The sequence below is a fragment of the Odocoileus virginianus genome, chromosome 33 (assembly GCF_023699985.2).
Source record: "Odocoileus virginianus isolate 20LAN1187 ecotype Illinois chromosome 33, Ovbor_1.2, whole genome shotgun sequence".
Classification (NCBI taxonomy): domain Eukaryota; kingdom Metazoa; phylum Chordata; class Mammalia; order Artiodactyla; family Cervidae; genus Odocoileus; species Odocoileus virginianus.
In genome coordinates, this window is record NC_069706.1 from 9,913,001 (window position 1) to 9,939,044 (window position 26,044).

The 26,044-nt window shown below is 48.5% G+C and overlaps 1 long non-coding RNA gene, 1 other non-coding gene and 1 pseudogene across 3 annotated transcripts; 1 reads left to right on the top strand and 2 right to left on the bottom strand.

Annotated features, from left to right (window-relative positions):
• Positions 1-4,158: 4,158 nt before the first annotated feature.
• TRNAG-CCC (transfer RNA glycine (anticodon CCC)) lies at positions 4,159-4,231 on the bottom strand. The gene has a single exon. It is a non-coding gene; the product is annotated as a tRNA-Gly (tRNA).
• Positions 4,232-11,661: 7,430 nt separating this feature from the next.
• LOC110123731 (NADH dehydrogenase [ubiquinone] 1 alpha subcomplex subunit 1 pseudogene) lies at positions 11,662-11,951 on the top strand (annotated as a pseudogene).
• Positions 11,952-14,228: 2,277 nt separating this feature from the next.
• Positions 14,229-25,399, bottom strand: LOC139032785 (uncharacterized). 2 transcript variants are annotated; one of them, XR_011485388.1, is made up of 2 exons: positions 15,520-25,399; positions 14,229-14,831 (listed from the first exon to the last, which is right to left on the bottom strand). It is a non-coding gene; the product is annotated as an uncharacterized lncRNA (long non-coding RNA). The 2 variants fall into 2 exon arrangements; XR_011485387.1 differs by having other exon boundaries at positions 14,229-14,834.
• Between the last annotated feature and the right edge of the window lie 645 nt (positions 25,400-26,044).

The following is a 26,044-nucleotide window of genomic DNA, read 5'->3' on the forward strand; positions in this document are numbered from 1 at the left end:
CATAAAAGGAATGAAGTCGGCTTCATGCTATGACGTGGATGAGTCTTAAAAACATCATGGGCAGTGAAAATAGCCAAACACGAAAGGTCACATATTGCATGATTCTGTTGACGTGAAATGTCCAGAATAGGCAAATCTGGAGACAAAAAGTAGATTCGTGGTGGCTGAGGGGTAGGGGGTAGGGGAAGTGGGAGGTAATAGCTAAAGGGGGCAGGGTTTCCTTCCCAGATGATGAAAATGTTCTAAAACTGTGATGGTTGCACAACTCTCTCTGTACTAAAAGTCATTGAACTGTACACTTTAAATGGGCAAATCAATCGGGACTTCCCTGGTAGTCCAGTGGTTGAGAATCCGCCTCCTAATGTAGGGGACACAGGTTCAATCCCTGGTCAGGGAAGATCCCACGTGCCACAGGGCAGCTAAGCCCATGTGCCGCAACTACTGAAGCCTGCATGCTTAGAGCCTGCGCTCTGCAACGAAGAGTAGCCCCACTCACCACAACTAGAGAAAGCCCACACACAGCAATGAAGACCCAGTGCTGCCAAATAAATAAACAAATGGGTGAATCGTTTGGTATGTGAATGATGTCTCAATAAAACTGTTAGAAAATAAAATAAAGACTGAGTGGGAGGATACTCCCAAAGCAGAAGATTCAGGCTTTAGTAGTATTGGCTGTGCTACTGCCTGGCTGCATGACCATGGACAAATCACTTCACCTCCCAGAGCCTCAGTTTCCTTATCTGTTAAATGGGTACATCCACAGTCCCCCATCTGCTAGGGTTCAAGGGAAGTTGAAGGAGCTAAAGCATGCAGCCCAGAGCCTGCCATTTGAGAGCACTATAGACATTAGCATCTACAGTATAGCTATAATGGACGTATAGTGTCCATTCCAGGAATGGGACAATTCTTTGGAATCAAAATCACACAGGCTTTCTTGCCCTGGGAAGAAAACAAAAGCCCTCACTGTCGTCCTAGCCCCCAATCCTAGAATCAGGCCGGCCTTCTTTCTCTAGACCCAAAGGGCCCAGTCTATCACTTATAGCTTCAAGAGACCAAATGACCCCAGGGGTCTGCAAAGAGGTCCTCATGGCTCCCATCACCTGGGGCTCTTGAATGCGTGCTCCACTCCCTGTAGTCCCAACTGCTCCTGGTGGCTTTGAGGACCTCAAAGTTAAAGAGAGGATGGCACTGACCATGCGAAATAACCCAGCCTGGGTGGGATGGGGTGAGGGGACTCCCCAAAGAAGCAAGTGTGTGTGGGGGGCTTATCCCTCAGAAACCTGTCCCTAGGGAAAAACAGAGGATCTCTAGCAACATGGCCTGGGGAAAAAAGTCTGTACTCTTTTCGGACCTGCCCCCACAGGCTCCAGGCCAAGAATGTGCACAGCAGCATCTATTACATTTCTAAAATTATGCCTAGGTCTGGGGGCGTTGGCCAGGGCTAGGAGCGGGAAGGGATGTGGTAGGCGGGCAGGCAGGCAGGAAACCTTTAATCCAGTGCCTTGTGGCCCGGCTTGCACACTGGGCAGCAGGAAAGGAGTGCCCCTTCAGCAGATGCTAGATCGGTCCCAAGAATCAAAAGCCCTTCTGTGCACAGCCTGGGCGCTCAACCGTTTTTCAACATTGCTGCACTGCCTTCCCGGATGGTTTGAGTTTTCTTCGGATAGGGGCAGTTGGGGGGGGGGGGGCGGGGAAGAGATGATGTCTTTGGGCCACCCAGTTTGAAAAGTAAATGAGAAAAAGAAAATTGCTGGTGGTCAAAAATCTGGAAGTGGGAACAGGGTTGCTGCAGACAGTTGTGCAGGCTGTGCACTGCACAACTGCTGAGGAGGCTCTCCTCAAACATAGAGTCATGCTGTGTATCTATGTATCTACCCATTCGAGGTCACCCATTATGTACCAGAAGGAGAACCACCTGGCTTAGGTGAGCAGGGCCTTATTCTTGGATGGAGCTGGGGGGATGGGAATCAGTGGCCAGTTTGTATGTGGGGGACACAGCAAGACCTCATTACAAGTCAGTCCTGATTGAAACAGACACTGCCCATACAGATCACTAAATGAAACAGGGTCGGGGAGGAAGGAGAAGTCAAGGGAGTAAGAGCTCCCAAATTTGTGGGCTCTCCTACCTTCCAGATATGATTGCCAGAAAAAAATAGGGGATACTCAGTTAAATTTGAACGTCAGATAAACAATGAATACAAAATATCCCCAGGGCCAAGATCAAACAAAGAAACAAACAATGAAATTTTTTTAGCATAAGTATGCCCCCAAATATTGCATGGGATATACTCACACTAAAGAAATCACCTGTTAGTTCTCCGACAGTCTCTATTTTTCTTTGGTAATTCTAGCAATCCTACCCTCCCTCAGAAGGCATGTCTGTAAAAGCTCTTTGCCACCCACCACTGCCTGGAAATAGCTATTAAACCAGCATCTAATCAGGAACAAACTTCCCCGAGGCCTTTTGTCTGCTAAGCAGGATGGGAAGTAAGAGAGCACTCCCCCTTCTCCTACACACACGTGCACACGCACACACACACACACAACACATGTTGCAAAGGCCTCTTCCTCTCCTGGGAGCTCTGAAATCGCCACCTGGCCTGGGGAAGAGGTTTCTCTATAGTTGGGTGCCCAGCACGGCCACATGTCTGTGGGGAGGACAGAAACCCAGCCTTGGAGCCTGAGGATCTCAGAGCACTGCCCACACAGCCGAAACTGGAAGAGTGTATCTTGCACAAGACCAGCGCAGTAAGTCAGACGCTGTGACTCTGGGAACCGGGTGACCTTGGACTCAGGTGTCCTCTCATTCATTGGAGCTGGGGTTGCCCAGGGGTCAGCCTAGCGGGGGGCGGTGCTCAGGTCGATGGGAAGGCTCCTCCCTAGCTGTCCCCTTGGGTTTTCTGGAAGGTAGGTAGAGAATGAGGGAGGCAGGGCGCCAGGCAACCCCCAGGAGGTTTCTATGGGAAGATCTGGCTAACTTCTTGTGGCGCCACCTGTGGTCAGAACCGACAACACGTGACCAGTAGGTGGTGGCACCAACCCAGCTTGCAGGACTCTCATGGGAACAGGAAACCTGGACAGAAAGTTACCCAAGGCCCAGGCAGGACAGACCTGGATCAGGAACCCAGAAGAGCCCTAGCAAGTAACAGGAGGGTCTCTCCAGCTTCCCATCTCCCCCTCCAGCTCAGAACTGGTGATCAACTTCTCCACCCGTGCTCCCCACTCCTCTGTCTGTCTGAGCCCCTGGGAAGGGTAGGGAGGTGAGGAGGAGCTAAAATGCCCCAGGGATGAGCCAGCTCTGTTTGGGAGCAGTTCTACCCTCGCTGGTGACTCAGGTGGTAAAGAATCCACCTGCAATGTGGGAGACCTGGGTTTGATCCCTGGGTGGGGAAGATCCCCTGGAGAAGGACATGGCAACCCACTCCAGTATTCTTGCCTGGAGAATCCCATGGATAGAGGAGCCTGGCGGGCTACAGTCCATGGGGTCGCAAAGAATCAGACACGACTGAACAGCTAAGCCGAGCACAGCAACGTGCCTACTCACAAAACAGGAGGATTAAAAGAGAAACGGAAAAGCACCGATGTCTTTCCTATGAGAACCAGTGTCAGTCAAGATCTCTCTTGAGAATTGTCTTTGGACCACGGATCACCTGCAGATTTCCTGGTGGTTCAGCAGTAAAGAATCTGCCTGCCAATACAGGAGATGCAGGTTTGATCGCTAAGCCAGGAAGATCCCCAAGCCAGGAAGATCCCCTGGAGAAGGAAATGGGAACCCACTCCAGTATTCTTGACTGGGAAATCCTATGGACAGAGGAGCCTGGTGGGCTACAGTCCACGGGGTCACAAAGAGTCAGACATGAGAGCAACTAACACTTTCACTTCCACCTTCCTAGCCCACAGGTCATTGGACACCATTTGGGAGGCTCCCTGTGGCTCCCAGAGACTTTCGAGAGTCCCTCTCCATCATCCCAGGATCCTGTTCCCTGGAGAGGCAGAGGGGCACTTGGTCCTTGCAAAAGCTGCCCTGTGTGGTGGCATAAGTAGGGCAGAGATGCCTTCTTCCCACGAGAGGGCCAGTCAACCAAGTTCTTTTTTATTTTTAATATTTTTATTTATTTATTTATTTGGCTGCATCAGGTCTTAGTTGCAGCATGTGGGTTCCCTGACCAGGGATCGAACCCAGGCCCTCTGCATTGGGAGTGCAGAGTCTTAGCCACTGGGCCACCAGGGAAATCCCCAACCGAATTCTTGATTCTAGTTTTTGTTCCCACTTCTGATCCTTGTGGGGTGGAAAGAGGAAAGGTGCTCACAGGGGCAGAAGCCAGAGGTGCTCTGTCACCAGGGAAACTCGCAATGCAGCCAGATGCAGGTCCCCAGGGCTGCTTTCTCCTGAGTAATTTGGTCACAATTGGGTTTGAGGGGTCAGACCCTATTGTCCTGCCTATTTAGACTTGTGGAGTCACAAAGAGTCAGACATGACTAAGCATGCATGCACACACTGCAAAGGCAGAGTAACATTCTCCCCTCCAATTGCCAACTCCTGGAGGGCAGGGACCCTGCTGATTCAGCAAGGATGGACTCCTGCGAGAGCCCCCAGAGGGAGCAGGCAGTCAGGGAAGGCTTCCTGGAGGAAGTGGCACTGGTTGAAGCCAGAGTTCACTGCAGGGAGGAGCAGGAAGGACACTGTCTTACAGAAACAGTGAGATGGAAGGTGTGGCACATGGACTGACTGAGCAGACAGGTAACCCTGGGCAGCTCTGGCTGGTGGAACTGGAGCATGGGGTGGGGAATGGGGAGCTACAGGAACAGCTGAACAGAGAACATTCTAGAAAGCAGGATTCAGATTCAAGAGAGCCAGCCTTTTCCTGACTCCTGCTGCCCGATGACTAAGCAAAGCCACTTCACTTGCTAAACCTCAGTTTCTTCATCTCTAAGACTCTGATGCTGGGAAAGACTGACAGCAGGAGGAGAAGGGGGCGATTGATGAGACGGTTGGTTTGGCATCATCAACTCAATGGACATGAGTTTCAGCAAACTCTGGGAGATGGTGAAGGACAGGGGAGCCTGGTGTGCTGCAGCCCAAGGGGTCATAAAGAGTCAGACACAACTGAGCGACTGAACAATAAGATGGGAACAACGCAGTGATGAACATTGCTGCTCTGGGGGGTCCCTTCACTCCCTGCCAGACCCTGGGGTCTGCATTTACCTGCACATCTCGCTCATTCCCATGACACTCCTAGAAAACAGGGGGCACCCTTATCTCCATTGTACAGATGGGGCGGTTGAGGCTTATGACGGTTCAGGAAGATGTCCTAGGTTCCAAGGTTCAGGGTTTGAACCCAGATCTCAGGATTTGAAGCCCAGGCTCGAACTGACCCTAGGAAGGAGCAGGGGGGATGCTGTTTGGAACGTGAACACAGTTGTCTCTCACTTTTTCTTCCCTGGAGTGGCCATAGCAGTTAGCACAAACTGAGTGGCTTTGGGGAAAAAAAAGATTGGGGCTTCCCTGGTGGTCCAGTGGTTAAGAATGCACCTTGCGATGCAGGGGACACAAGTTCGATCCCTGGCCCAGGAGGACCCAACATGCCTCAGGACAACTAAGCCCACGTGCCACCAAGACTGATGCCCACTCGCTCTAGAGCCCACACTCCCAACAAGAAAAGCCGCCGCAGTGAGAGGCCCACACGCCACCTCTCCAGAGTAGCCCCCGCTTGCTGCAACTAGGGAAAGCCCACACGCAGCAACGAAGACCCAGTGCAGCCAAAAATAAATAAATATATTTTTTAAAAATTGGACATTTATTTATTCTCTCTGAGTCTTGGAGCCCAGAAGTCTGAAATCAAAGTGCTGGCAGGGTTGGTCCCTTCTAGAGGCTCAGTGTGGGGGAGAACCTTCTCCCTGCCCCTCTCCCAGCTTCTGGGGGCTTCCAACTGATGCAGCTCAGGACACTCTACCCCAAAATACTGCACCCCAGCATGCTAAATACCTCAAGCAGAAGCAGGAAGATCACCCTGAACTTGTCCTTCTTCCCTGAAACAGGAGAATAAAATTCCCATCGGAGAGGTGGCCTCCCAGTACCAGGAGGAAGGGGGACTTTCTTATTACCAGGGGCAGGGAACTGGGGGTCAAGAAATCTGAACAAGGTTTGTTCATCTCACCTTTTCCCTTGTTATTTCTCCGCTTCCCACCCCAAACCCAAACCCCTTTGTCTTCCCCGTTCTTCACACTTGTTTCTTTGTCTCAAAGGTACAAAATCTTCCTGTTTTGATCACTTCTGATCAGTATTCTCTTGTGAAGACTCCTCTGTACAAGAGAAAATTCAGTCAAAGGTGTTTCCTTCTCTCCTGTTCATCTTTGTCAGTTCAACTTCCAGACCCAGCCAGGGACCTTAAGAGGGTTGAGAAAAACTTTTTCCTCCTTACCTGGCAGTCCTGGAGTGTTCTTGGCTTGTGGCTGCATCTCTCTAATCTCAGCCTCCATCATCCTTGTATCTGCATCCTCTCTTCCTCTTACAAGGATGCTCGTCATTGGATTTGGGGCCCCCACCTGTATAATCCAGGATGCTCTCTAGAGTCTTTCTTTTTTTTTTTTAACTATTTTTTTTCTTTTTCTTTTTAAGCACACAGCTTGCAGGATCTTAGTTTCCTGATGAGAGATGGAACCCAGGTCACCGCAGTGAAAGCACCAAGTCCTAACCACTGGACCCCCAGGGAATTCCCTCAAGGGTCTTAATTACATCTGCAAAGATCCCATTCACAGGTTCTGGGTAGAGATCTCTTTGGGGGAAGGGGCTCCATTCAGCCCCCTCCACTCTCCCCATCTCTGGGAGGGAGGACTGACCAGAGCAGACAAGACTCCAGAGGCTCCATGAGCAAATCACACACACAAAGGGAGGGGCTTTGCAGTGAGAAGTTTACTTTCTGGTGGCTCCTCTGAAGCCTGGCTTCCTTCTACAGCCTCACTGTCTGACGAGGGAGTAGCCAACCCCACTTGGCTGCTAAAATTTGAAATGTGGCCAGTCCAAATGGAGCCGTGGTGCAGTGCCCAACACATGCCAGAATCCAAAGACTTTACATGAAAAAAGGAATATAAAATATCTCATTTATAACTTCTTATATCAATTACATGTTCTAATAGTAACATTTTAGGGGGCTTCCCTGGTGGTTTAGTGGTTAAGAATCTGTCTACCAATGCAGGGGACATGGGTTCGATTCCTGGTCTGGGAAAATTCCACATGCTGTGGAAGCAACTAAGCCTGAGGGCCATAACACTGAGCCCTCGCGCTGCAACTAGAGAAGCCGCCACAATGAGTAGCTCCTGCTCACCACAACTAGAGAGAGCCTGTGCATAGCACCAAAATCCTAGCGCAGTCCAAATAAATAAGTGAAATAAATCTTTCTAATAAATAAGCAAATAACATTTTGGATAGACTGGGTTAAAATATACACTATTCATAATAAGTTCATTCATTTTATTGTTTTAAATTGCAGTAAAATTCACGTATCATAAAATCAACCATTTTAAACCAGACAATTCACTGGCATTTAGTACATTCACAGTGTTGTGCGACCATCACCACCACCTAGTTCTGGGACATTTCTATCAGCCCAAGTACCCTGATGAATAGATGAAACCTTCTTTAAGTTGGATTCAGGAAGGCAAGAAGGGGGAGCTCTCACACCCTCTCATACCTTGCTGTCTGCAGACTCCAAACAGGAAGAGATGTACCTTGCAACTCCAACAGGAAGAAAGTTATTACTTTACTAGCCCAGGAGGAAGAAGGAAGATTTTCTCCTCGCCCAGCAACTGCCCAGCCAATGAGAGGCTGTAACAACTCAGCCAATGAAAAGGCACTACACTTAGAACTCCCAGCTTCCTCCAATGAGCTCTTTGTTTATAATAACCCCCCCCCCAACTCTCCTTTCTCTTCTATAAATAATGGTCCTGTCTTTGTGTCTCTGGACTTGGTTATAGTTTTGGTTATAGGTTACAAGCTGTAACATGCTTGTCCTGAATTGCAATACTCTGCTATTCCTCAATAAACCCATTTACTGGTTAAAAACAAAACAAAACACAGAAACCGACTGTTTTAGTTTTAGTCAACAACCAATTCGCAGTCACTCCCCTGTCTCCCCAGCGCTTGGCCAACACTGACCTGGCCATTAATCTCTATGGAGTTCCCTAGTCTAGACATACAGCAGGGACTTCAGTGGCCACTTTATGCCAGTGGATGCTTGGCTTCCAGGACCTCATAGAGCGGTACCAGTTGGGGCCAGGCACAACCCCCACCTCCGCCTCGGTAGCTCAGCCCTGGCACAAAGTGGATGCTCGATAAACGTGTATGCTGGGAGAAGGAAGGAACAGGGATCCCAGAAAGAGAAGCAACTCTGGGATCCCCATTCTGCCCTCCGTCTGAATGGTCTGGGCAGCAACTCAGTCGAAAAGTAAAGAGATTTTGTGTGTGTGTGTGTGTGTGTGTGTGTGTGTGTGTGTGTGGTATAATTTAAAAAATATATGTGTATATATATTTTATAGATACCAAATATATCTATTTGGTCTTTGCCCCATTCCTGGCACAGAGCCCCTAAAATCCTTGGAATTTCCTGAGTGATAAGAGTGTCTTTTGTTTGCTAATGGGAGCTCAGGGACTGGGGCTAAAAAGCTTCAGGAGGGGAGCTGGTAGCCAGAAAAAACAGCCAAGTGCCTTGAGAGTGGGAACTTTCAGTCCCATCTACTGGGAAAAAAGGCTGAAGACTGAGTTCAGTCACCAGCGACTGACAATTTAATCACTTGGGCCTGTGTAATCAAACCTCAATTTAAAAAATAACCTAAATAATGGGGTCCCGGGGACTTCTGGGTTGGTAAACACATCATGTGCCAGGAGCGTGGCACACCCCCAGCTCCAAGGGGTCAGACGACCCTGTGCTCAGGACACTTCAGACCCTGTGTCTCACATCATCTTCATCTGGCGGTTCACCTGTCTCCTTATGACAAACGGTAATACGTAATAGTAAGGACAGCTCTTTCCTGCACTCTGCGAGCCCTTCTAGCAAATAACCAAACTGAATGGGAGACATTGTGAGAACCCTCAAATCTCCAGGTGGTGGGACAGAAGCGCAGGTAACCTGGGGACCTCTTTTATGACTGGGGTCTGAAGCGGGGGCTGTCTTGTGGGACTGAGCCCTGAACCTGTGGGGTCTAATTCTAGTTGTGGCGTCTAATTAGTGGCCCTAGTTAGTGTCAGAACTGAACTGCTGGGACTTCCTGGTGGTAAAGGATCCGCCTGCCTGGTGGTTAACCATCCGCCTGCCAACACAGGGGACAGAAGTCGGATCCCTGGTCCAGGAAGATCGCAACTAAGCCCGTGTGCCACAGCTACGGAGCCTGGACCCTGCAAGTACTGAAGCCCACACACCTAGAGCCCATGCTCCACAACCAGAGAAGCCAGCACAAAGAGAAGCCTGTGCCCTGCAACTCGAGAGTAGCCCCGATCACTGAAACTAGAGAAAGCCTGCGTGCCCCAAAGAAGACACTGTGCAGCCAAATAAATAAATATTTAAAAAAAAAAAAGAATTGCAGGACACTCAATTGAAATGGGAGAATCAGTGTGTTTGAGGGGTTCCTCTGGGCTTTATTGCATGGATGGGCTGACAGCAAGATAACTTTGTTGCTGGTAGTAAACATGGGTAGTAAAGCAAAAAATAACTTTGCTTCCTGAGAGATGGGGTACTTCTGGGGGGGCCCCCCAGGGCACCCCGTGAGGATGGGTGAGAGGATGTGGGCTGAGAGCCGGCCACCACTCTGGGCTCAGAGGAAGGAGTTCTAAGATGTTACCAGGTGAAAGCCAATGCTCCAAGGGCTCTGCTCATCACATGAATGACAGGACTTTGCTCTGTGGGTGCAAGGTTGCCAACACAGCCATCAGGGACCAGGCCATTCGCAGAAACAGGAGAAGTGAGCAGACTGTAATTATAAACATGGGGCATTCTTAGCTAATATTTTACTCTCCTATTTTTGAAGGTGATTTAGGCAGAGGGACATTTCTCGTCTCTAAGAAAATCAAAACAAGGTGAAATGACAACCCTCAGAATGGGAGAAAATAATAGCAAATGAAGCAACTGACAAAGGGTTAATTTCCAAAATACACAAGCAGCTCATACAAGTCAATACCAGAAAAACAAGCAACCCAATCAAAAAGTGGGGAAAAGACCTAAACAGACATTTCTCCAAAGAAGACATACAGATGGCTAACAAACACATGAAAAGATGCTCAGCATCGCTCATGATTAGAAAAATGCAAATCAAAACTACAATGAGATATCATCTTACACCAGTCAGAATGGCCATCATCAAAAAGTCTACAAACAGTAAATGTTGGAGAGGGTTTGGAGAAAATGGAATCCTCTTGCACTGTTGGTGGGAATGTAAATTGATACAGCCACTATGGAAGATGGTATAGAGATTCCTTAAAAATCTAGGAATAAAACCACCATATGACCCAACAATTCCACACTAGGCATATATGAGGAAACCAAAATTGAAAAAGATACACATACCCCAATGTTCATTGCAGCACTATTTACAATAACTAGAACATGGAAGTAACCTAGATGTCCATCGACAAATGAATGGATAAAGAAGATGTGGTACATATATGAATGTGAAAGTGAAAGTTACTCAGTCACATCCAACTCTTAAGAGACCCAGTAGACTCCAGGCTCCTCCGTCCATGGAATTGTCCAGGCCAGAATAGTGGAGTGGGTAGCCTGTCCCTGCTCCAGGGGATCTTCCCGACCCAGGAATCAAACCGGGGTCTCCTGCAAACGGGCAGATTCTTCACCAGCTGAGCTACCAGTGAAGCCATATATAAACCACAGAATATTATTCAGCCATGAAAAGGAACACATTTGAGTCAGTTCTAATGAGGTGGATGAACCTAGAGCCTATTATACAGAGTGAAGTAAGTCAGAAAGAGAAATCAAATAATGCACACTAAGGCATATATGTGGCATCTAGAAAGATGGTACTGATGAAATTATTTGCAGGGCAGCAGTGGAGACACAGACATAGAGAACAGACTTCTGGACATGGTGGGGGCAGAGTGGGGGATGGCAAGAGGAAGGACAGGGTGGGATGTATGGAGAGAGTAACACAGAAGTTTAAAATACCATCTGTAAAATAGATAGCCAACGGGAATTCGCTGTATGACTCGAACCTCAAACTGGGGCTCTGTAACAACCTAGAGGGGTGGGATGGGGAGGGAGTTGGGAGGGAGGTTCAAGAGCTAGGGGATATATATATGTACCTTTGGCTGATTCTATAGGTAGTGGCTTCTCTCATAGCTCAGTCGGTAGAAGAATCTGTCTACAATGCAGGAGCCTGGGGTTCAATTCCTGGGTCAGGAAGATCCCTGGAGAAAGAAATGGCAACCCACCCCAGTATTCTTGCCTGGAGAATCCCACAGAGAGAGGAACCTGGCAGGCTTCAGCCCATGGGGTCGCAAAGAGTCGGACACAACTTAGCAGCTAAGCCATTATGCTGATTCGTGTTGATGTTTGGCAGAAACCAATACAATTCTGTAAAGCTATTATCTTTCAATTTAAAAATAAATACATTTTAAAAAATAGAGTTAAAAAAAAAAAAGAGGGGAACGGCATCGCGATGTGGTTTGAGGTTCTCCCCGGGATCGCCTGCATGGGCATGGGCTTGTTCATCCCAGGGGGATGGCCACCGTGAGCATCCACAGGTTCAGTAATGGGGGGCAAGGAAAAAAGGGTTGCCCATTACTCATATCAGTGGTATTTGATGGAAAGAGACAGGCCCGTCTCTGGAGTAAACCGTGACTATGTGTCAAAGGGTTTGGAGAACATTGATTAAGGAAATGTTTTCCTGATTGATGAAAAACAACTCAGTCATGCTCTTCTATCCCTGCTAGAAGATTATGCAGCATATCGTGTAGCATGCAGAGTATTTTGTAGTGTGTAATAAAAAGAAAAAGGAAAAAAAATCAGCAGTATGAGAGTCAACTACAAATTGGCACTTGCCGTCTATGTCTACAGTGATTAAATCATGAGCTACTGCGGCTACTGATTCTCAACACCCTCTGAAAGGAGTTCAAGGTGGGGAGCAGAAATGAGGCACTCTGTACTCAGGGGAAAACTGGCAGGACAGTTAGATGTCTTAGTTAGATATTTAGTTTGGTATTTTCAGGAACTGATTTTATGAGCCCAATTCTTATATCGCCTCCTAACTAGAAAAGCACTAAAATGCTTCACGATGATGACTGCTGCTTGTTCTGCAAAAATAATTGCTTCATTGCATGTACTCCTCCTTCACCAACATCACATCCATACTGTCCCTCCCCCTGCCTCTTTGAAGCAGTTTCTCAGAGCTTATCTGAGATGCTGTCTCCCTGGCTATAGTCCTCATTTTGTCCCCAACTAAAACTTAACTTGCAACTCTCACATTGTGTATTTTTTTAAGTTGGCACAAGCATGACAGCCTCCTGTCAGGCAGATCGAGACAGACAGCAGAGGGCCTGTGGCAAGCAGGAGGGCAGGGCCGTCTAAAGGGTGCTATGGGGCATTGCCATTAGTGCATACAGTGCTTCTCCATCCGGGCCTTTCTTTTTTAAAATCTATTCATTTATTTTTGGCTGCTGAAACTAGAGAAAGGCTGAACGCACCAGTGAAGACCCTGGGCAGTCAAATAAATAAATAGTAAAAAGAAGAAGAAGAAGAAGAATTGAATTACTGGACACCCAATTGAAGTGGGAGAATCCGTGGGTTTGAGTGGTTTTTTAAATCATTTAGTTATTTATTTTTGGTTGCATTGGGTGCTCACTGCTGCCTGCGGGCTTTCTCTAGTTGCAGCGAGGGGGGCTGCTCTCTAGTTGCAGTGTGCTGGCTTCTCATTGTGGTGGCTCTCTTGGTGCAGACCACTGGGTTCTAGGGCATGCGGGCTTCAGTAGTTGAGGCTCGAGAGCTTAGTTGTCCCAGCACATGTGGAATCTTCCCAGACCAGGGATTGAACCATGTCCCCTGAATTGGCAGGCGGATTCTTACCCACTGGATCAACAGAAAAGTCCCATCCCTGACTTTCTAACTAGGCTTTTCTCTTGGTCCAACTGGCAGTGCCAGGGAGCTAATACCCCAGGCGCAGTCTTCTAGCAAGGACAGGTGCTGGCAGGAGACACCCCAGTTCCCTGGCCTCTTGGGAGACAGTTTTAACTCCCAGATGTACCCAGAGGGACTGAGCCCCAGCTACCCACAGCCAACATCCTGAGCTACCTCCTTCCCACCCCTGCCCTGTTTCCCCCCAGCCCTTCCCAGGATCCCCTCCCTAATAAACTCTTTGCACTCAGATCCTGGCCTCAGAGCCTGCTTCTGGAGCAATCTAAATTAAGATAAGGGACCACGTCAGGGACTGGCTGTTCCTTCGCTGCAGCCAGTGTTTGCTGGATAGGAAGGCAGACCCTGTATCACTAGACATTGCCTTTTTTTTTTTTTTTCCCGAAAGAGAAACCAGGATCCAGACTTTCCTGTGAAACCTTCCGAGTTTTCATAGCCAGCTCAAATTAAAACAATGCAGAACAAAGTAAAACAGAACAAAACGCAACATGTCTGCGAGCCGGCCCTGACCCTCGACTGGCCGGGTCAGAGCTGTTGGTGGCGGGCGGAGGGCACCGAAAGCTGTGAGCGGCCGGGGGCCTTGGTCACAGGGGCTTCTTGGCAACCTGCTTTGGTGGCCTGGGTGGGTGGGGACCAGCGGAGGAGGTCCTCAGTGAGCCGGAGAGTAAAGCCTGTTTACAAGACCCCAGCTGGAAGCATCTGGAAGGCTCTGCGTTGCCGCCCGCGGGCCGGCAGTAGACTCAGAATAAACAATCAGCCCGAATGCTTTTCTAAACACGCAGACCCAGAGCCGCCCGCGGCCTCCCCGAGCTCGCCAGGGTGGGGTGCGGTTCCAGGATCATTCCGCCTGCCGGACATCTAAGCTGAGGCCCAGGAAAAACAAACTTGGGGAGCGGGGTGGGGGCGTGCTGGAGTGCCCCCAGGAGAAGGCAGTCCTGAGAGAGCCAAGTCTAGACCCCCACACTTGTGAACTTCTTTTTAATTCCGTGCAGACGGAGGAGGCCGTCTTTATAGATTTCCATCTCCCTGCACCCCCGCCCCGCCCCCGCCCCCGCCTCTTTCCTCTTGCAGAGAAAACAAAACGGGTGTCTCTCGAGATTGTTTTTGCCCCATTTCGCATGGTTTATTTAAAGCCATCGCTTTTCGCCTGCCTTCTCAGAATTTAAATTAAGAATACAGGGTGTCAAGAGTACAGGCGGGTGATGTAAAATTTGGGTTCTATGTGTTTATTGTTCTACAACCAGCGAAAGCCATCCACGCCTGTTATAAATTGTTTAATACTTTTAGTAGATTTTAAGTTGGAACTATGTCCCGTCAGGGAGAGGGGAAGAAACATTCCTGAAAGCAGACCTCTAATGGGCCCCCTAGGAGCCCCATATTTCATATAACATAGCATATTTAATCCTCATCATGATCCAAATAAGCTGTATAGTATTGTTGAATTACAATATCTCTTGGTTAGAGATGTAGAAACCTACATCAAAGAGGCTTTACATGATTGGAATGACCGTGGGAAGGGCTTCAGGCATGGCTGGATCCAGGAGTTCCAATGCTGTCATAAGACTCTCTTTCTCTCTCTCTCTCTCTCTCCATCTCTTGGCTCTACTGTCCGCTGTCACTGTTTCCTTCTTAGTCAGGCCTTTCTCTTATGATTGCAAAGATGGTCCCCAGCAGTTCCAAGCTTCCAGTTGCCAAGCAACCCTGCTGGACAGAGTTTCCCAAGAATTTCAGCAAAAGTCCTATGACTGAATCTCATGGGTCCAGCTCATTGGGTCACATGCCAGTCACTATGGCTAGGGTAAGAGAGTTCATAAGCACAGGCCACATTGGGAGTTTGAGAGGGTCAGTCCATTAAAATACAGGTAGGAACAGGGGTAGTTACTGTGCCTATTTTGAATGGGTAGACAGTGGGCATTCAAAAATAACAAGTCATGGGATTTCCCTGTTGGTCCAATGGCTAAGACTCTGTCCTCTCAATGCACAAGGCCCAGCCAGGTTCAATCCCTGGTCAGGGAACTAGATTTGACATGTCCCAACTAAGAGTTTGCATGTTGCAATGGAAAGATCCTACATGCCGCAAAGAAACTCGAAGATCCTTCCTGCTGCAACTCCCAGCACAGCCGAATAAATAAATACTAAAAAATAAAATAAGAGATGCCAGCCACAGCAAGGGGAGAAAAATAGGTGAATCCTGTGGCACCAGCAGGGCTCTAGGGACAGTTGCACAGGTTGCACACAACACATTTCTGGGGTGCCCCATTTACATTCAGCATCGTTGTGCATTTATATTTTTATCATAGTACATTTTCAACAATGGCAGTTTAGTGTCTCACAACTGAAAACACAGGTTGAAAAGAAAAACAGAACCACAGTATGTTGCAAGTCTTACCATCAAGAGGTGGAATCTATTTCCTCACCCCTCAAATCTGGGCTGGCCTTGTGACTTGCTCTGACCAGCAGAACATAGCAGAAGTGACGCTGTGAATTTTGAGGCTGACACTTATATTCTTTTGGAAGAGGAGGTTCTTTGGGAGGATAAGGAGTCACGTGAAGGAAACCAAGATGCCCCGGCTGCCCAGCTTTGGAGGACCTGGGGAGGTAGGTCAGACAGATGGAGCAAACTTTGCTGTCAGCTCATTTAAGCTGCCTAGAGGAAAAAATGGCAACCCACTCTGGTATTCTTACCTGGAAAATTCCATGTACAGAGGAGCCTGGTAGGCTGCAGTCTGTGGGGTCACAAAGAATCAGACATGACTGAACATGCTCACACGCAAGCACACACACACATGCATGCATTTAATCTGGGAACTGTTTCCCAGAATCCCTTCTCTATATGATTCCAGATTTGTTGTTCAGTTGCTCAGTTGTGTCTGACTCTTGGCGACCACATGGACTGCAGCACGCCAGGCTTCCCTTCACCATCTCAGCGATGCCATCTAACCATTTCATCCTCTGTTGTCCCCTTCTCCTCCTGCCCTCAATCTTTCCCAGCATCAAGGCCTTTTCCAATGAGTCAGCTCTTCGCATCAGGTGGCTGAAGTATTGGAGCTTCAGCTTCAGCATCAATCCTTCCAGTGAATAATCAGGGTTGATTTCCTTTAGGATTGACTGGTTTGATATCCTTGCTGTCCAGGGGATCGTGAAGAGTCTTCTCCAGCACTGCAGTTCAAAAGCATCAATTCTTTGGCTCTCGGCCTTCTTTTTGGTCCAGCTTTCACATCTGTACATAACTACTGGGAAACCCATAGCTTTAACTATACAGACCTTTGTTGACAAAGTGATGTCTCTGCTTTTTAATACGCTGTCTAGGTTGGTCATAGCTTTTCTTCCAAGGAACAAGCATCTTTTCATTTCATGGCTGCAGTCACCATCTGCAGTGATTTTGGAGCCCAAGAAAATAAAGTCTGTCACTGTTTCCATTTTTTTCCCATCTATTTGTCATGAAGTGATGGGTTCCAGGTTAAAATTAGCCAAAAGGAGCGTGTGAAACAGATTGGCAGATGAGGCCCTCTGAAAGTCAGTGTGGTCGTATACAATGACGATGTCTCCTGGGATGACTTATGCAGAAGCACAGGCACAATAGGGGCTTCCCTGGGGACTCAGCAGTGAAGAAGCCGCCTACCAGTGCAGGGTTCAGTTCCTGGATCGAGAAGATCCCCTGGAGAAGGAAATGGCAACACACTCCAGTATTCTTGCCTGGGACATCCCACAGACAGAGGAGCCCAGTGAGCTACAGTCCATGGGGTCACAAAGAATCTAGACATGACACAGGGACTAACCAACACCACCACCTCAGTGTATTGTGTTTTTCTTCATTGTGATTCACAGAGATTGCAGGGTTTTGCTGTTTTTAACAAAGGTTTACATCAAGCAAATTTATTGGCACCATTTTGCCAGTGGCATTCACTCCCTCAGAGTCTCTGTGTCACATTTTGGGACTTCTTGCCATATTTCACACTTTTTCATGATATTTGTTAATGGTGACCTGTGATCAGTGATCTTTGATGTTACTACTATGACCAACTGAAGACTCAGAAGATGGTTAGCATCTTTCAGCAGTAACTATTTTAAAACTAAGGTATCTATATTGTTTTTTTTAACATAATGCTATTTTAATGCACACTTAATAGACTACAGTATGATGTAAACATAACTTTGAAATACACTGGGAAATTTTAAAATTCAGAGTTCAGTTCAGTCGCTCAGTCGTGTCCAGCTCTTTGTAGCCCCATGGACTGCAGCATGCCAGGCCTCCCTGTCCATCACCAACTCCCGGAGCTTGCTCAAACTCGTGTCCATTGAGTCAGTGATGCCATCCAACCATCTCATCTTCTGTCGTCCCCTTCTCCTCCTGCCTTCAATCTTTCCCAGTATCAGGGTCTTTTCTAATGAGTCAGTTCTTCGCATCAGGTGGCCAAAGGATTGGAGTTTCAGTTTCAGCATCAGTCCTTCCAATGAATATTCAGGACTGATTTCCTTCAGGATGGACTGATTTGATCTCTTGCAGCCCAAGGAACTCTCAAGAGTCCTTGCTTTATTGTGGTGTTTGCTTTATTGCCATTTGATCTGAAACCAAACCCACAATATTGCTGAGAGATGCCTGTACTTTCATCCAAATCCTTGCTTCAGAGTCTGCTTTTGGAGGAACCAAGTCTAAGGCCTCTTGGGAGGCCCAAGTGCCCTGTGTTGTGTGCTGAAGGAACCCAATGACAGAGCTCTGAGCAGAAAGAAAGAAACCTTTCCTTTAAACCTTTCATTCATTCATTCAACAAACAGTCAACAGGCTTCTGCTACGTTCAAGCACTGGAGACAGTAGAGTGCAGAACTTGGGGTCATTCGAGCTGGTACAAACTGGAGTCCGAAATATGGGCACATCACCCACTCTTTCAGAGCTTCATTTAATCGTCACTATGTCCTGTGAGGCAGGAAATGTCATGGTCCTTATTTTTCAGATGAGGAAACGGAGGCACAGAGAGGTTGAGTAATTTACCCAAGGTCACACAGCTAATCAGTAGCAGAGCCAGGGTTCAAGCCCAGGGGTCAACTCCATACCCATGTTCTAAGCCACTTCCTCAGAAGTTCTAGAGACTGGGCTGATTAAGGAAAGTCCCAGAATTTAGGACTCGAGGCTTCCCTGGTGGCTCAGCAGTAAAGAATCTGCCTGCCAAGGTAGGAGGCGCAGGTTCGATCCCTGAGTGGGGAAGATCCCCTGGAGAAGGAAATGGCAATACACTCCAGTATTCTTGCCTGGAGAATTCACGGACAGACGAGCCTGGGGGGCTACAGTCCGTGGGGTCACAGAGTCAGACACAATTTAGTGACTACATAAACAAGAATTTAGGATTTACTCCCCCAAATGGTATGAGTCAGTTCTTGTGAGAAAAATCTCATTAGTTTGCTTTTCTAAGTCTGATGAAATTGAGATCTGATTCCCTTTGCCAAGGGGCAGGCTTTTGCCATTCTGAAGATTGTTTCTGCAAACAGTCCCCACAAGCCTCTCCCGGATAGCCTGGTTCCATCCCCCTAAGGCCCCAGGTGTACACAATATCTCTTCCTTTTACTGCCAAATCTTCCCTTCCTAGCCACACCCCAGGTTCCTGAGTACTGAGCAAGGCTGGCCACAGTGCTTGCTTCAGTAATGAGCATGTGACTTAAGCTGAGCCAAGAAGACTCCAGCCTAAGAGGAAGTCTTCATTAGGCTGGTGAGATGAAACCCTGGGGCTGTGATGCACCATCTTTGCCAGTCAATGGAGACAGTCCACTGAAGAATTAGGCAAGCATGGTCAAGAGACACAGAGAGATCCCCAACCACCTGCCCAAGCCCCTGGATCAAGCCGTGCCTGAAGCTGCTGCTCTCCTGAATTTCCAGCGACACAAAATAATATGTTCTGCTTCAGTGTAAGTTAATTTCAATCAGAGTCTGTAATCTGCAGCTAGATGAAGCCTGACTATGTAGTAGACTTAAAAAAAAAAAAAAAAAACAAGGCTTTTTGATTCTCTTTTTGATTGTCCAGGGCAAACACCGCCCTTTAGAAAGCAAAGACCTTGAGGCTCCTTGAGGCGGGGTGAAGGGAGGGGAAATATTTCTCATTCTTCTGTAATGACTCAATAGCTAAAATAAGCTCTGGTTCATTTCTCCAGCAGGTTATCCTGCCTGACAGTCATTGCTCATCCCAGCCCTAAGCAGCCTTGAGGTTGGTGTGGCTGCACAGGTCTCTAAGGCTCCCTAGATTTCCCATGTTCCTCTGAAAAGACTGTGTCACTGCACCTTTCACCTCCAGCTCAGAGTCCTGGGAGCTGGAGTTTTCTAGAGCACCAAGAAAACATTGTACCAAATGCCCAGCCAAATCAACACCCAATAGATACTTGCCATGCACAAGAGGACTTTGGAAATCTCGCCTCTATAGAAAGTGCCCAAAGAAGCTGTTCTTGCCTCTTCTTACCAAGTGCTGGGCCAGCTAAGCTGGTAAAGAACACGCCTGCCAATGCAGGAGACACAAGAGGTGCAGGTTCAATACTGGGTCGGGACGATCCCCTGGAGGAGGGCATGGCAACCCACTCCAGTGTTCTTGCCTGGAGAATTCCAAGGACAGAGGAGCCTGGCAGGTTACAGTCCATGGGGTCGCAAAGTGTGAACGACTAACACTTTCACTTTTGAGAATCAAGGAGCGAGGTCAGCAGGGGGCAGAGGAGGACCCTCTGGCTGAGCCGAAGGGGCAAGACTCTTTCTGGAAGGACTGAGGGAGTATGGGAAGATTCTAAGTTGGGGAAATCATACACAACCTCATTTTAGGTTAGGTTCCCTAGAAACAGAGACTGAGATGGGGATTTGGGTGCAGGCGGCTTTTTGAGGGGGAGGCTCTCAGAAGGGGGGTGGTGTCAGTCCCTCTGGGCTGTGTGTGGAGCAGCGGGTAACAGGGTGGGGGTGACAGCTGTGAGTCACTAGCCACCAACGCTCCCAGCGGCTGGCACAGAGGATCTGGGCAGCCCCTTCCTTCCTCCTCGGGACCACCCACCTGCTTTCAGGGAAGAGACTCACCAACGGCTACAGCTGGCAGGGATGGGGGTTCACTGGTGATGGCACAGCTCAGTGGTTGAGAGCCCAGAGCTTTGCGGGCTGGCACAGCTGGGATGAATCCTGGTTCCTGGATGCCTCAGGCACCCATCTGGAGCTGCAGAGGTGCCCAGCTCCCAGGATGAGGGTAGCTGAAACATGATCACGTATTAGGGGCCCCTCCACCCGGAGCCCAGCCTGTAGTGCCTGCGTGTGCATGCTATGTCCCTTCAGTCGTGTCCGACTCTCTGCGACCCCACAGGCTGTAGCCCACCAGGCTCCTCTGTCCATGAGATTCTTCAGGCAAGAATACTAGGAATGGGTTCACTGGATTTAGGGCCCATCCTAAATCCAGGATGGTCTCATCTCAAGATCTCCAATTTGATGACACCTGCAAAGACCCTCTTTTCAAATAAGGTCACATTCGCAGGTGCCACGGTTAGGACACATCTTTAGGGGAATTACTATCAACCCACTAGCAGTGCAGTGAGAGCAAAAATAAGCCATCAGCTGCCCCGACTCCATGGGGCTGAGAAAGATGAAGAGGATGGCCTGCCCAGGGAGGGGAGGAGGTGGGGAGGCTCAGAGATCAGCAGGGACAAAGGGGCCATCAGGCTTCACTCCCTGCTGGAAACCCCATTTACAGAGGAGGAAACAGCCAGGGAGGTTGCAGCACCATGGAGGTCCCACTCGGGACAGACAGCCACGCCTGACCCCGTGGCCCCTGGAGCCTCTCACATCCCCATCCACCTCTCTGGACCTTCTTGGCCCAGCATCCAGGCGTGTGGGGTCCCTTGGGCCGGCCTGGGGGATGAGGCCACCAGTTCTGCTCCCTCAAGGTCACAGAGTCCGGCCCCCCTCCACCGCCCACCCGAGTGACCACACTGGGGGTCAGAGTTTTCCATGCACCTCCCCCGCCCTCCCCACAAAGCCTGAATGCCTAGAATTCTGCAGGAATTCCCACAGCGGCCCTCCCACCCTGGGTCCCCAGTGAAGGAAATAAAGGCTCTCTGGGGTCTGGGGCTAGAGGGCAGGGAGGCCCAGGGCAGTCTCTGAGAATCCCATTCCTGGAGATTCACTCTTAGACAGGAAAGGACGGAGCCAGAATAAACCCTCATGGGGCCGCCACAGCCAGCTGTCAGCCCACGTCACACGTGCATACGCGCATAGCAGTTGTGTATCCCTCTCCACGCCCTGCTCCACACACACACAGGAACCACAGACATCCCCACACATGTGCCTGACCACACAAGCAGAGGCGCAGGCACGCCCCTCCCGGATGCTGAGATGGGACACAAGAGGATGCCACGTTCCCAGAGGGCATCCATCCTTATGGACAAGGGGAACCCGGGACTGGGAGCACAGGAGCTGGTGTAGCCTGGGCGCTGACCTCAAGTACACCAAGCCTGGGTTCAAAGCCCACCACTGCGACCTCGGGCAAGTCACTCAACCCCTCTAAATCTGCTTCCTCATCTGATTATTGAGATACTATTCATTCCCAGTGCAAAGGGCTGTTTCTTTGGGGCGGTGGGGGAGGCCACGGTGCTCTGGTGTCCAACCAGGGATTAAACCCGTGGTACCTGCATTGGAAGCATGGAGTCTTAACCACTGGGCCACCAGGAATGTCCTTCAAAGGGCTATTGGAAAGACTAACTCATGGAACATGTAAGCACTCAGAAACCCATTCTGGGGAAGGACCATACAGATGTCTGCTGATTACAATACGTTGATTCTTTTTTAAATGCACAATGTAAGAGTTGCCAGTTAAGTTTTATTTGGGCCAAAATGAGGACTGCAGCCCGGCAGACAGCAGTTCAGACAGCTCTGAGAGACTGCTCCGAGGAGGCGAAGGGTTGTTGTTCAGTTGCTAAGTTGTGTCTGACTCTTTGCAACCCCATGCACTGCAGCATGCCAGGTCTCCCTGTCCATCACCGACTCCCAGAGCTTGCTCAAATTCGTGTCCATCAAGTCGGTGATGCCATCCAACCATCTCACACTCTGCCACCCCCTTCTCCTCCCACCTTCAATCTTTCCCAGCATCAGGGCATTTTCCAATGAGTCGGCTCTTCACATCAGGTGGACAAAGTATTGGAGCTTCAGCTTCAGCATCAGTCCTCCTAGCGAATATTCAGGATTGATTTCCTTTAGGATTGACTGCTTTCATCTCCTTGCAGTCCAAGGGACTCTCAAGAGTCTTCTCCAGCACCACAGTTCGAAAGCATCAATTCTTTGACACTCAGCCTTCTTTAGAGAGACATACAACCCCAAACAAAACCTCACATGCAAAGACACACAGGCATACAGACTGGTTTCTGTCTGTCTGACCTAACACCTTGCCCTGCCCAGGGTGTGGGATCAGGACTCCCAGCAGTCTGTGGGACTGAGCCCGTACTGTGGGATTTGATACCCAACTCCAAGTTAAGTAGTGTCAGAATCAAATTAAATTATAGGATACCCAATTGGTGTCCAGAGAATTGTAGAACTGGCTGGTGTGGAGGAAAAAATATTCACATATTTGGTATCGGAAGTGTTACAAGTAGATAGTTTTATCTTTATGAGAGTACTGTAAGGATGAAATGAGACAATGCATATAACAAGAGCTCAGGAAGAATTTGCCATGGGGAGCGTTTGCCTTAACATGGTAACAGCAGGATTTATTTGGGTTTTATGAAATAAGAACTTAGTAGCAGTCCTCAAATTCAGAGTACCCACAGACTGAGACAGGAGAAAAATTACGGTTTTGTTTTCACTAGCCTGTAACTGAAATTTAGTGTCTGTCTTCAATTCCTGATGTAGCAACATCCATGGACCTATGACTTCATCACCAAGAAGAGCCACAAATATTTTCATATCCCAAGACTGTCACATATATATATGACACAGCTGGCTTCTTTTGTAACCTGGCGGGGCGGGGGGGCGGGGGTTGCATTGGAAAAGACTCTTCTGAATGTTTGTGGATGTGATCAGTCATGTCTGACTCTCTGTGGCCCCATGGGCTATACCCCAACAGTCTCCTCTGTCCATGGAATTTCCCAAGCAAGAATACTGGGGCAAGTTGCCATTTCCTGCTCCAGGGAATCTTCCTGACCCAGGGATTGAACCCACATCTCTTGCGTCTCCTGCATTGGCAGGTGGATTCTTTACCATTACATCACCTGAGAAGACCGATGTTAGGATGTTTGCAAGTTATTTTGAAATTTATTCAAAAAAATGGCTATATAGAGTTATAAATGGATGGAGAGATAGATGAAGAGATGGAGAAAGGGATGAAGGAATGAATGGATCAAGGGATGAATGGATGGATATAACAAAAGGTTATCTGGGTGATCAGTATGGGGTATTCTCTGCACCAATCTTTCAACTTTTCTATATGTTCGAATATTTTCACAATAAAATGTTGGGGGAAAGATTTCTAAAAGAGAGAAAAGGATGAACCTGAGAAAGACAAAGACATTCAAAGTCTGAGCAAAGAAAGATACATCTTAAAGCTCATGTTTATCATTGAGTCCTTTTATCAACGTCAAATTATATAGGGAAGAAAATGGACAAAAGAAGTGTAAGGACTTTCCTGGTGCTGGTAGTACAGTGGATAAGAATCCACCTGCCAAAAGAGGGGACACAGGTTTGATCATGGGTCTGGAAGATTCTACATGCTGCGGAGCAACTACGGAGCCTCAACTACTGAGCCCGCACTGCACAGCCTGTGCCCTGCAGCAGGAGAACCCACTGCAAAGAGAAGCCCGAGCAGAGCGACTAAGAATAGCCCCGGCTCCCCGCAGCTAGAGGAAGGCTGCACAGAGCAACGAAGGCCTAGCGCAGCCATACAGAAAGAAAGAGGCGTAAAACGCAGACACACAATGCAAGTCTTCAGTAACTGCACATAAAGGGGGGAAAATCACATTTTCCCTAGAAGGAAAGTTCAGTGTCTAGGCTGTATTGCCAATGTGATGCCCACAGGCCGCCTGTGGCACTGAGCGGTTGAAATACGGCTGGTCAGATCCGAGATGTGCTGTAAAATATATACCTGATTTTGAAGACTTCGTATCAGAAAAAAAAGGTGGGGGGGGAGAGAGAGGATGGAAAATAGCTCTGGAATATTTAAAAATACTGATTACATGTTGAAATGTCAATACTTTGGATATATTGAATTAAATAAAATAGAGCTAAAACTGATTTCCCCTGCTTCTTTTTACTTTTTTAAAAGTGCAGCTACAAGAAAATTAAGAAGACATATGCGACTACATTAGTTATGTTTCTGCTGGTTAAGTCGGAAGTGCCCACTTAGAAAATTCTGACTTTACCAAGACACATGCATTTCTCTTATGCTTCTAGAATTACTTTTTTCTTTCACTGGCCAACTAGACATGGATATACACCAGAAAAAAAAAAAATTCACTGGCTGACTAGACATGGATATGCCACGAAGGGCGTAATTGTTTCCCTTTGCTTATCTTTGGCAGAGTACCTGCTTTTTCCATTTTTCTTGTGGTTCATACCTCTGGGAAATAATGATGTCAAATTAGTGTTTAAGACATTTGGAAGTAAAATAAAATCTTTATATAATAAAAATATTTTTAGAAGAAATATCAGGTCTTAAGTCAACAGAAATAAATCCAGAAGTAAATTCAATACAAAACATAATTTTGGAAGGGGCTCCTGGACCCCACAAGAGTTCCCAGGAACTGGGGTGTCCCAGCTGGATCCCTGCCCCCCCCTCCTTTGAGAATCACGTGGTTTCTGACCAGGACTTTCCTGTTTCCAGATGACTCTGCCCCAATAAGACAGTCAGCAGAAAAACATGAGGCCCCACGTGACCGTCACCTGACACTTCTGTGTAGGCGGTGGCACCAGCCCTGACTGGGGCAGGCATGAGGTTTGGTCACTCTGGGCCCTGCTCCAGAGTAAAGAGACCTGGAGAGGAGTCTGCCGGAGTAGACAGCGGCTCCGTCCTCCGCCAGAGCGTGGCATCTAGCTACGTCAGGGTCCATGCCCTCTGGACACCTACCCCAAAGGCAGCCCGGGCCGGGGGGTACCCGGGAGGTGGGGCCAGGCTGGCCCACCTGTCACTATCGTCAGCAACTTAGTGAGGTCCTTGCTGGACTGGCTCTCTCGTACTGCTCACCTCTCCAGGGTTGAGTCCTTCTCGTCCTTGTTAACATATTTTGAGCACATTCCAGGTGCCGGCACCAGACAAAGCTCATCTCCTTTCATCCCTGGGCGCCCTTCAGGGAGGAGCTGTCATTATGTTTCCTAATTCGATGATAAGACGAAAGGACAGAGAGGTTAAGTGAGTGGTCCAAAGTCACACAGCTCAGGACCCATATGCTCGACAACCACCCTGCGCTGCCTCTTTGATGAAGCGCCAGAAACCCAAGTGCTCCACTTCAATAAACCAGTGCCTACCAGGGAAGGTGCCACACCACTCACCAGCGCTTCTGCCCAGGAGCGCTGCTCCTCTCTCAGGTGCCCCACATCCTCAGGGAGTCACCACCCACCAGTCACCCAGCCAGACGCCCCAGTCTGGCAGCCAGTGCTTCCTCCGCAGTCCTAAGCGTCTCTGACGTCAGCTGCTTTCTCTCCAACCCCTCCCCTCACTACCAACTTGCATCACATGGTGCAAGTCACTTGGCCTCTCTATGCCTCAGTTTCCCCATCTGTAAAATGGGGATAATGATAGGCCTATCTCATAGAATCATTTGAGATCAAAGTGATTTTTTTTTAATTTTTATTTTTGGCTGCACCAAGGCTTAGCTGTGGCATGTGGGATCTAGTCCTCTGACCAGGGATGGAACTGGGGCCCCCTGCTTTGGGAGCAAAGAGTCTTAGCCACTGGATCACCGGGGAAGTCCCCAACGTGATT